The following is a 12,613-nucleotide window of genomic DNA, read 5'->3' on the forward strand; positions in this document are numbered from 1 at the left end:
AAACAAGCAAATCAGGTTGGGCAGTCCATGTCCCACATGGGGGGCTCACAGTCTTAATCCCACTTTACAGATGAGGTAACTGAGGCAGAGAGAAGTGAAGTGACTTGCCCAAGGTCTCCCAGCAGACAAGTGGCAGGGCTGGTATTAGAAACCAAGTCCTTCCGACTCTCAGGCCCGAGCTCTATCCACTAGGCCACTCAAGAGGAGGGAATGGCAACAGGCCCACAACAATTAGATGGGAGTTGAATCTAATTCACTGGTTCACTGTGCAGCCCTGGGCCTTTGTCTGGACTTCAGCTTCCCCTCCTCAATAAGGAAGCAAGGATTCCCTCCTCCCTCCCGGGACAGCCTTGAGGATACATCAGTTATTACCTGCTTGTCAAAGATAAGTGTAGACTAGTTTACAACCAATCTGGTGAGCTGGCCCAATGCATTCATTTGAATGAACGGCACCAGAAAAACGCAAGGTAACTATTAATTACCATGATGGCATTATTATTACTGAGCTTTAGGAGCCAACTCCCAGGCTGTAACCAATGTGAGCAGGGAAACGCATCCTTTTTGTTTTGAAGGGTTAAGAGGAACTGATGATGCCTGTGAGGATAAGTGACCCCCACCACCCACCCACTATGCGTCCCTTCCCCTCCTCCCCCCGCCCCCCAACTCCGGTTCTCAAATGCTTCCTCTTCCAAGGGCTCCAATTAGGCACAGAGAGGGAAAGAACAAAAGGCAAGATCGTGTCTATCAACTCTGCTGTACTTTCCCAAGTGCTCGGTGCAGTGCTCTGCGCACAGTGCGTGCTCAATAAGTAGCATTATTGAAGAGCGATTTCCTTGGGGCTTTGGCTCATTCCAACCCTCCAAAATGGTGAGGATGCTCAAAAAGTGAACCCGCACTTACATTAAGCTCGCATCTTTGATGCACCATGAAGTGCTGCCAAGGACTGACATTTTGTTGTTGGTTGGGTTTTTCCATCTTTTGGACGAAATTCACTGGCCCAGAAAAGCCTACATGGCATTAAAACTCCGACTGTTCTCTGGGGAGTGAGTGTTAGTGCCTTATCAACTGGCCAGAGGGACTTGCTAAAGATAACTTTACTAGATGTGCACTCTACGGCATTAACATGTTTTGCAGCTCAGTTACATAGCAATGGCATTGAATAAGTGCTTACTAGGCGACAAGCACTGTGCTAGGCACTGGGGTGGATCTGAGGGAAAATGATCGGGCCCGGTTTCTGACGCCCAGGGGGCTCATAACCTAAACTCAGGAGTCTGTTCAATCTTTTACTTGTCTCCTTCAGGCTAGACTAAACAATCCCTGTTTAATCAAATAGCCAAAGAGAACTGAAGACAAGTGATCCTAAAATGACTCGAGAATATAATGAGAAACAATGCAGTCAAGAATACACCACACCGTCTACACAGACCCATGTGTATTGTGTGCTCCTGAAATGACGACCTTATCCAGGAGGCTCTTCTGAAGGCACCTCTCAACCTGCAGTCACCTCTGCCATTCCAGATCTCGACAGCCACTCCACTAAGGCACCGCCTCCCTCACCCCCGCTACCCTTTTATTTCTAGCCTTTCCGGAATTGAAAGCCAGAACCGCACAGTTTTGTGATGGGTAGCCAAGTTCCTTATGGAGAAGAAAGAGGCTCTTTCAGACACATTTCCACTGCTTAGGATTCTGCTTTGACACACACAGCACACTAGGACTATCCTGCCACCCCCCGCAAGCAATAACAGTGGTCCTCTGCAAAAGGCAATCCCCAAACCAAATGGTATTTTGGCACCTCTCTCGTGAAAAAGTGAGAGACCAAGTGGTATTAATCAATCAGTGGTATTTATTGAGGTGTTTCAGAGAGAAGCCCCTTGAAGGGGGAAGGAAAAATGGAAGGAGGGCCTTCCTTCCATGTCCCCTGCACCCAAAAAAAAAAGGAAAAAAACTGAGGCAAATATTTCTGCCCAGCTCTTAAAAGTGAACTTGAGACTAGAGCTTTTCCAAGCACAACAGTGGTTGTACTGAAGAAAGTCTGTTCAGCAAGCCCATGGAACGCAAAGGAATTCATGATAGATGATGGAAACATCTGAGGACTGACAGAAACATTCAGAGTCCGACAACTAGGTAAATGCTAAACTGCATTTCTTTCTTTAAAGAAAAACAAAACAAAACAAAAAAATTAAACTCCATTTGTAAGACCAGACACCTCACACTTTCTCTTCCCAAACTTGCTTGGTGAAAAGTGTTGAACCCCCATATGACAATTTCTTTCAGCACAATTTCCAGGACTCCACACCAGGTGCTTTGCCGGGAGTTAACTGCCACCTGACTGAATGAATCCTTTGCCTGTTTGGATTTTCAAGACTCCAAGGTTTTAATTCTCCAGAATGAATGAATAACGAGGGGAAGGGGGGAAAAGTGGAAGTGGGCTAACTACTCCATCATGATATTGATGACCTCCCCTGTCCCTCCAAACCCGTCACTATCCATAAGCAAAAGCAGGAGTAGTCCTGGAGCTTTCTTTAAGAGCAGCACAAAGTAGCTTCTGTGTAGAAAGGATCAGTAACTGGAGAAGAACCAGCATTACTAATAGCTGGGGGTGGTGTCGGGTGGGGGGGAGAGACTCTACCACCCCAGCAGGCTCTTCCTGGCTTCAGGCTCATGGTTTTACGGCAAGCTGTGTTCAAAGTTGGAAATTCTAGACCTCGGGACCTCTGGTCCTTAGTGGGGAATTGTAACCCTTAGCTTGCTGGACCGATCCGTAGATGCCGGATGTGGAAACTGCAGAAAACCACGATGCCTGAAATCCAAATAGGTTTAGGGAACCAGGAGGTCTAAAAATTACTGAGGTTGAATACTCTCTTGTCCAAAAACATGTTCAACCTAAGGAAGAAATGATGTTATCTGCCAGGTGGGTGGGGAGAGGCAGGAGGAAGACAAGTCACCAACTCTAAAAGCCAGGTTTCAGGCACACAGCTCTATGGCAGCAAAAAAATCTACAGAAACCATAAAGAAATAGAATTAAAACTATTTATTGCCACAGACTTAAGGGTGGAAAAAAGAAACACCCAAATTTGAAGTGTTTTATTAAGTTTTCTACCAGCAGGGAAAAAGAAATTCAAGCTGTAACAATCCAGAAGAAAATTTTCTCTAGCAAGGGGGATGGGAAGAAAGGAAAAATGAAGGCATCAAATAGTTATTAAAAAGTCAAAGCCACTTTGGAAAGTTTTCTCCAGAAACATTCCCAAGTATGAAACTGACAACAGTCTCACTCAGGTACAGGGGGTAAGCCGTGACCCTGCAATTCGTTAAACCCCATTTGCGCTTTTCCAGCTAAGTGTCTTTCACTTTGGGGTGGGGGGGGCTGGAAATGTGTCACTGAAAGTTTTTCATCTGCTTATAGCAGGGGGTGGGCAACCTTTGCTTTGCAAACAAAATGAAACCTTGGAGCAATTGCTGCACAAAGAGCCGGACAATTTATAGCTCCCCATTGTGACATCACTACATCACGCTGTACAATGTGATAATGTCACTGCCCTGTGTGCTTGCTTCATAGCAACAGCTGTGGCTGGCAGTGGGGATGGGAGGGAGGGAGGGAAGGGAAGAAAGGGAAGGGAGGAAAGGAGGGAAGAAGGGAGCGGAGCTGACTCCCCCTGCCTCCCTCCATCCCCTATCCAAAAGCAACGGAGGACTAGATGGAGCCCAGCAGCTCCACACCTTGTGCCACACTTTTAAGTAGGCTTTTAAGTGGCCACAGTGAGGCCACCCCCTTCTCCTCAACACGCTATCCAACCTTGGCTTCACTGACTCCGTCCTCTCCTGGTTCTCCTCTTATCTCTCCAGTCGTTCATTCTCAGTCTCTTTTGCAGGCTCCTCCTCCCCCTCCCATCCCCTTACTGTGGGGGTTCCTCAAGGTTCAGTTCTTGGTCCCCTTCTGTTCTCGATCTACACTCACTCCCTTGGTGACCTCATTCGCTCCCACGGCTTCAACTATCATCTCTACGCTGATGACACCCAAATCTACATCTCTGCCCCTGCTCTCTCCCCCTCCTTCCAGACTCACATCTCCTCCTGCCTTCAGGACATCTCCATCTGGATGTCTGTACGCCACCTAAAACTCAACATGTCCAAGACTGAACTCCTTGTCTTCCCTCCCAAACCCTGCCCTCTCCCTGACTTTCCCATCACTGTTGACGGCACTACCATCCTTCCCATCTCACAAGCCCGCAACCTTGGTGTCATCCTCGATTCCGCTCTCTCGTTCACCCCTCAAATCCAAGCTGTCACCAAAACCTGCCGGTCTCAGCTCCACAACATTGCCAAGATCTGCCCTTTCCTCTCCATCCAAACCGCTACTCTGCTCGTTCAAGCTCTCATCCTATCCCATCTGTATTACTGTATCAGCCTCCTCTCCGATCTCCCATCCTCTTGTCTCTCCCCACTTCAATCCACACTTCACGCCACTGCCCGGACTGTCTTTGTCCAGAAACGCTCTGGGCACATTACTCCCCTCCTCAAAAATCTCCAGTGGCTACCAATCAACCTATGCATCAGGCAGAAACTCCTCACCCTCGGCTTCAAGGCTCTCCATCACCTCACCCCCTCCTACCTCTCCTCCCTTCTCTCCTTCTCCAGCCCAGCCTGCACCCTTCGCTCCTCTGCCGCTAATCTCCTCACCGTGCCTCATTCTCGCCTGTCCCGCCATCAACCCCCGGCCCATGTCATCCCCCTGGCCTGGAATGCCCTCCCTCCCCATATCCACCAAGCTAGCTCTCTTCCTCCCTTCAAGGCCCTACTGAGAGCTCACCTCCTCCAGGAGGCCTTCCCAGACTGAGCCCCCTCCTTCCTCTCCCCCCTCCATCCCTTACCTCCTTCCCTTCCCCACAGAACCTGTATATATGTATATATGCTTGCACGCATTTATTACTCTATTTATTTTACTTGTACATATTTATTCTATTTATTTTATTTCGTTAATATGTTTTGTTTTGTTCTCTGTCTCCCCCTTCTAGACTGTGAGCCCACTGTTGGGTAGGGACCGTCTCTCTATGTTGCCAACTTGTACTTCCCAAGTGCTTAGTACAGTGCTCTGCACACAGTAAGCACTCAATAAATACGATTGATTGATTGATTATGGGAGCGGCACCAAGTGTTGCAGGGACCCGTTTGGTGGCAGTCCCCACTTAGGTAGAGGCCCTGCTCAAGAGCCCCATTTGGCTCCAAAAAGAGCCAGAGCCATAGGTTGTAGACACCTGGCTTATTGGCACCCTTTTTAAAAAATGGTATTTATTAAGCACTTACTATGTGTCATGTATTATTCTAAGCATTGGGGTAGATATGTGTTTATTAGGTTGGATACAGCCCCTGTCCCACATGGGGCTCACAGTCTAAGGAGGAGGGAGTAGGATTTGATCCCCATTTTACAGTTGAGGAAACTCAGGCACAGAGAAGTTAAGTGACTTGCCCACAGTCACACAGTGAACAGTCGGCAGAGCTGGGATTAGAACCCAGGTCCTCCGATTCCCATGCCTGTGCTCTTTCCATTAAGCCGCCCACACTGCTTCCCACCACTCTTCTTTCTCTACTCCTTAGCAACTGACCACCAGCTTTGGCCAAGCTAGCTCAAGCAAGTCAAAAGCACCAACAGTATTTACTGAGCACCTACTGTGCTCAGAGCACCGTACTAAACATTTGGGAGAGTACAACAGAGGTAGAAGACACAATCCTTGCCTTGAAGGAGCTTACAAACTAGAAGGGGAGACAGGCAAAAAGAAGAGAGTGGTAAAATGGATACGTGGATGCCCAGGTGCTTAAATAATAGACAACGTAAATCGATACATACAGAAGGACTACAGGTGACTGTGAGTGCGTAAGTGCAAAGGTCCTGCAAAAAGGGCAGAGGAGGCAGTTGGGGATACAGGAAAAAATCATCAAGGAAGGCCTCCTGAAGGCAGTGGGATTTCAGAAGGACTTTGAATAGGGAGAGAGTCCGGTAGATATGAAGGGGGAGTTAGTTCTACGCAGTTAATCCAAGCACTTATCCTATCCCGCCTTGATTACTGCATCAGCCTCCTTGCTGACCTCCCTGCCTCCTGTTTCTCCCCACTCCAATCCATACTTCACTCGGCTGCCGGGATTATTTTTCTACAAAAACACTGAGTTCAGGTTTCCCCACTCTTCAAGAACCTCCAGTGGCTGCCCATCCCCCTCCGCATCAAACAGAAGCTCCTTACCGTCGCCTTTAAATCACCTTGCCCCCTTCCTACCTCACCTCACTGCTCTCCTACTGCAACCCAGCCCGCACACTTCGCTCCTCTAATGCTAATCTCCTCACTGGATCTTGACCATGTCTATCTCGCTGCCGACTTCTCACCCACATCCTTCCTCTGGCCTGGAACAGCCCTCCCTTTTCACATCAATTACTCTCCCCACCTTCACAGCCTTATTGAAGGCCCATCTCCTCCAAGAAGCCTTCCCTAAGCGCTCATTTCTTCTTTTCCCGCTCCCTTCCGCATCGCCCCAACTTGCCTCCTTTATTCACCTTCACCATCACCACCACCCCCAGCCGCACATATGCGTAATTTATTTATATTGATGCCTGTCTCTCCCTCTAGACTATAAACTCATTGCGGGCAAGGAACATGCCTCAGTGTTGTGTGGTACTCTCCCAAGTGCTAAGTACAGTGCCCTGCACACAGTAAGCATTCAATAAATATGACTGGATTGAGTGATAGGAGGAAAGGCAGGAGTAAGTGGCTGGAGACAAGGAGGCAGCAGAGTAAGTTAACTGGTGAGGAATGAAGAGTGCAAGCTGGGTTGTAGTGGGAGGAGAGTGGGTAAATAAGAGGAAGAGAACGGATGAAGTCCCTTTGACTCAGTCATCAGGAGTTTCTGCTTGATGCGGAGAAGACTGGGTAACCATTGGAGGTTTTCGAGGAGTAGGAAGGCTTGGGCAGTATGACACTACAAAAATGATCCAGGCAGCAGGATGAAATATGGACTGAAGAAGGAAGAGAATGAAGGCAGGAAGTCCTATGCTTGGGAAATGATGGACCCTTGGACAAGGACGGTGGCCGTCTGGACAGAGAGGAAGGGACGCGGCTGGGAACTGGAGGAAAATCTGACGGGATTTAGCCCAGACTGCACGTGACCATTAAAACTTGTACTTCCCAAGCGCTTAGTACAGTGCTCTGCACACAGTAAGCACTCAATAAATACGACTGAATGAATGAAAAGGAGTCATGGATAATGCCAAGATCAGGGGGCTTGAGAGAGAGAGGGAGGGTGGTGCTATTGTCAACAGTGATGGGCACGTTTGGGCACAGGAGTGGATTTAGGAAGGAAGATGAGTTCAGTTTTAGACTTACTGAACTCGAGGGGGACATACATGCGGTGTCCTGGAGGCAAGAGGAAATGCAAGATTGCATGAGGTATCCTCTCCTGGTTCTCCTCCTATCTCTCTGGCCACTCATTCTCAGTCTCTTTCACAGGCTCCTCCTCTGCCTCCCCAACTGTGGGGGTCTCTCAAGGTTTCGTTCTGGCTCCCCTTCTAGTCTCCATCTACACCCACATCCTGCCTCTGGTCTGGAACGCTCTCCCTTTTCATATCCAACAATTATCCTCCCCACCTTCAAAGCTTTATTGAAGGCCTCTCCTCCAAGAGGCCTTCCCTGACTTAGTCCTCATTTCCTTTTCCCACTCCTTTCTGTGTTGCCCCGACTCGCTTGCTCCCTTTATTCACCACCACCACGCCCAGCCCCACAGTACTTATGGACATATCCATAATTTATTTATATTAGCATCTGTCCCCCCTCTCTAAACTGTAAGTCCCTGTAGACAAGCACTATCTGTTACACTGTTGTGCTGTGCTCTTCCAAGCACTTAGTACAGTGCTTTGCACATAGTGAGCGCTCAATAAATATGATTGATTGACAGATTGGGGCTAGTGAGACTGATTTGGGAGTCATTAACATAGCAGTATTGGCTAGCTAGCTGTCTCTTCCATTGGGAAATTCAGAGATTTGTGGCCTTGGAAAGTGTAGAGGAGCCAGAACCTTAGTTGTGCTGGTGTGTAAGTTCTTGATCAGCTTTGGTGGCCCTTTCCGGAGTAAACATTGGAAAGAACGCAACAGAGACATCACATGACCTAGAGGCTAGGTGGGAAACTGGTGGGAGATCAGGGTTGTAGTCCTAACTTACTTCATGACCTTGTCTCTCAACTGCCATTTAAATTGGAAGTTATCACTCTAAAATTTCTGCAGAAAGGAATCTCACAGGCCTATCTTACCCCTCTCCTTGCCTCCAAGAACAACTATACTTCACCTGCAGTCTTTTTTAACAATCTCCAGGAAAGAAGAGTCTACAACCGCCTTTGTGTCTTTCATCCTAATGGCTAGCAAGTTATAACTTGATTCCTTCTTGCTGAAATGTAAACCCATTTCCTGCAATTCTACACTCTGCTAGGACAGAAAATAGTGAATCCCATGCCGTCTTTTAATACATTTCAATATATTCGGACTTAACATATTTAAAACAGAACTCATCTTCCCACCCAAAACCCTATCCTCCCCTTGACTTTCCCATTACTCTAGACAACACCATAAAAACAATGCTAATGGTAACTGTGGTGTTTGGTAAGTGCTTACTATGCCAAGCACTGTACTAAGTGCTAGGGCAGATAGAAAATGATCGGGTCCCACTTGGGCTCACAGTCTAAGTATGAGGGAGAACAGATACTGAATCCCTACTTTGCAGATGAAGAAACTGAGGCACAGACAAGTTAAGTGACTTGCCCAAGGTCACACAGCAGTTAAGTGGTCTCACAAGCCCATAACCTTGGCATTATTATCGACTCATTTCTCTCATTCAATCCTCATATTCAGGGGGTCACCAAATCCTGTTATTTCCTTCACGGCATCTCTAGAATCCAATCCCTCCATTCAAACTGCTAACACGCTGATCCAAGTATCATGCACCACTTTTACTGCATCAGCCTCCTTTCTCTCCCCTCTCCAGTCTTCACTTCATCCTGCTGTCCGGGTCATTTTTCTAAAAAAAAAAAAAAGCTCAGTCCATATCTCCCCACTCCTCAAAAAAACCTCAATGGTTGTCCATCCACCTCTGCATCAGATAAACTCCTTATTCACTGGCGTTAAGGTGCTCAAACTCCTACCTTACCTCACTGATCTACCACAACCCAGGACATACACTCAATCTCGTCTATCTCACCGCCAACCCCTTAATAATAATAGTAATAACAATAATGATGGCATTTGTTAAGCACTTATTATGTGCCAAGCACTGTTCTAAGCACTGGGGTAGACAGAAGGTAATCAGGTTGTTCCACGTGGGACTTCTTGTGGGGCAAGGAATATCACTGTTTATTGTTGTATTCATTCAATCGTATTTACTGAGCACTTACTGTGTGCAGAGCACTGTTCAAAGCACTGGGGTAGATATAAGGTAATCAGGTTGGACACAGTCCTGTCCCACATGGGGCTCACAGTTTTAATCCCCATTTTACAGATGAGGGACCTGAGGCCCAGAGAAGTGAAGTGACTTGCCTAAGGTCACACAGCAGACATGTGGCAGAGCAGGGATTAGAACCCAGGCCCTTCTGACCCCCAGGACCGTGCTCTATCCACGAGGCCATGGATTCCCAAGCGCTTAGTACAGTGCTCTGCACATTGCAAAATAAACACGACTGAACGAACGACACAGTCCATGTCCCACGTGGGGCTCACAGTGTTAATCCCCATTTTACAGATGAGGTCATCAAGGCACAGACTTGCTCAAGGTCACACAGCAGACAAGTGGCAGGGTCAGGATTAGAACCCAGGTCCTTCTGACTCCCAAGCCAGTGCTCTATCCACTCTGCTCCTTGAGACTGCTTCAATGGTCCCCAGGAGTGCCCTCAAGAAGGAGGGGCAGAAACCATGTACCTCATCTGAAGCAACTTCAAAGCTCTTTGGCTGCTTTGTGTGACCAAAACGACCTTGATCCTAGTCACTGAATCATAGGACCTTTTATGATGCTGGAGTGATAAAACCGGTTTCTCCTCCCTAGGCCACCAATTGTGCCTTCTCTTTGACCTCCTATCCTCCAGTTGCCATTTAAAGGGTGTTTGCCCGGAGAACCCGCTGCCGCCTGTCCAGGAGAAGAGCCACAAGACAGGGCCGAGCCTGCCTGCTGGAGAGCATTTTAGTACTTGGTCCTCCTAAAGGTCATACTCCTTACTATGTGGAAGGTTCCAGGCAGCCAGCGTGACTGGGCTAAGAATTCTTTAAGGGACAGAGGAGACGAGAAGACAGATCTTTGGGATAGGCTCTATAGCATCCTATTACTTCAACAATCAAGGAACTCTTTCCATCCCTTGCCTCAAATGGCTCTGGCTTCTCTAACCAAAGCCTTAACAATAAAGGCAACTGTGGTATTTGTCAAGTGCTTACTACATGTCAAGCACTGCTCTATGTGGCGGGGAAGATTTCATTCGTTCATTCAATCGTATTTATTGAGCACTTAAGCGCTTGGAAAGTACAATTCAGCAATAGAGACAATCCCTGCCTACAACGGGCTTACAGTCTAGAGGAGTGGAGACAGACATCAAAACAGGTAAACAGGCATCAATATAAATAAATAAAAGTATAGGTATATACATACATACATAAGTGCTGTGGGGCAGGTGAGGGGGGGAGAGCAGAGGAAGTGAGTCGAGGTGACGCAGAAGGGAAGAGGAGCTGAGGAAATGTGGGCTTAGTCTGGGGAGGCCTATTTGTTAAGCACTTACTATGTGCCAAGCACTGTTCCAACCACTGGGGTAGATACAAGGTTACCAGGTTGTCCCACATGGGGCTCACAGTCCCAATCCCCCTTTTACAGATGAGGCAACTGAGGCACAGGGAAACCAAGTGACTTGCCCAAAGTCACCCAGCTGACAAGTGGATAGAATCAGCGCATCAGATACAGTTGAGCCTGGCCCTGCCACATCTAACGAACCGTCTTTCTCGCTCTGTAGTACTGAATGCTGCCTAGGGTACCTAGTTTACCCTGGTGTCCAAAAAGGGCCACCGAGTCCCTGGTTATTAGTCAGACAGGCCTCGTACAACAAAATGAAGACACCGTCGAGAAGCAATTTTGAAGCACCGACTGACACGTTGTAGAGCACTGCGCTAAGCGCTTGGGAGACTACAATTCAACAGAGTCGGTAGACACGTTCCCTACCCACAGTGAGCTTACAGTCTAGAGGACTGTGCAGTAAATGTTCGTCTTCTCTAGCTAGGTAAGAATGGACAGCATCTGACCTTGACAGAAAACTTGCCACTCCACACCCAAGCTGGAAAACAATATCTGGTGGTGAGGAGATGTTTTTCACTGCAGCTTTGCAAGTGCAGTAGTATTAATATCCCCAGATTTGGGCGACCACGGTACAGCAAAACACAAATGGGAATGAATACACTTTACAAATGGCCTAAAAAAAAAAAAACCCTCACTACTTGGAACTCCGCAATCCTGCATCCAGTTACTATGCTACTTTCTACACTAGTGGCAGTTTCCCCTTGCTCCAACTCGCCATCCACTGCCCTGCCCTGCACTGGTGCCTGTTTCCCCTCGCGCGGGAGACGATCCTATGAGTTTGTTGCGGCGACACATACACGAAAATGGAACAAAGTGGAGATTAGCGTGGCTCGGTGCAAACTTATGGAGTGTTCCGTCTTCTAGGGAGGCAACATGGCTGAGTGGAGCCCAGGCCCAGGAGTCACAAGACCTGGGATCTAGTTCTAGCTCGGCCACCTCCCTGCTGGTTTTTACTTTGCATATTTGTCCTTGTCTTGTGCTGTTTTATAGTATTTTACTTTCTCATCACACCGTATGTGTCTGTCACCAGTCTCCTCTCCCCACTTTTATACTAGATTGAGAACTCCTTGAGGGCCAGGGACTGTGTCTAATTCCCAACTGTGTATTCCTTCCAGGTGCTTAATACAGTGCTCTGCACACAGTAATCAATACTTAATAGATAGTCTTACTACTACTACTACCACCACTACCGTGCGACCTTGGGGCCGGCCACTTAACCTCTTTGGGCCTCAGTTTCCTCACCTGGGGAACAGATCTGTTCTCCTCCCTCTTAGGCTGTGAGCTCCATGTGGGACAGGGACATCTAATCTTGTAGTTACCCCAGCTCTTGGTCCTGGGTTCTAATCCCGGATTCCGCCATATGTCTGCTCTATGACCTTGGGCAAGTCACTTAACTTCTCTGGGCCTCAGGCACTCTGCAAAATGGGGATTAAGAGTGTGAGGCCCCTGTGGGACAGATACTGTGTCCAACCTGGTTAACTTGTATCACCCCAGTACATAGTAAGCGCTTAACAAGTACCATAATTATTTGGTAGTAAGTTGCTTGATAAACCATTATCACTAGTCTTCCACCTCCTTTTTCATTTAAAGATGAACACCCCCTCCACACTGAGCCCGGAAAGATGACTTGGCAGTTTCCTCAAGGATCCAGAGCTGCTCCTTTGTAGAGACTTCCTGGCGGCTTGATGGGCTGGTGACTTCCACAAACTACAGAGCCTCTGGAAACACTGGGTAGTTTACTGAACCACAGTACGCTGAG

General features: G+C 47.8%; 1 protein-coding gene across 1 annotated transcript in view; it reads right to left on the bottom strand.

The window, feature by feature from the left end:
- CARM1 (coactivator associated arginine methyltransferase 1) overlaps positions 1–12,613 on the bottom strand; it is a gene marked incomplete at its 5' end in the record, with an annotated part of 80,530 nt that overhangs the window by 41,295 nt on the left and 26,622 nt on the right. The gene's annotated exons all lie outside the window — the stretch shown is intronic.

Source organism: Tachyglossus aculeatus, chromosome X2 (genome assembly GCF_015852505.1).
Source record: "Tachyglossus aculeatus isolate mTacAcu1 chromosome X2, mTacAcu1.pri, whole genome shotgun sequence".
Lineage (NCBI taxonomy): Eukaryota > Metazoa > Chordata > Mammalia > Monotremata > Tachyglossidae > Tachyglossus > Tachyglossus aculeatus.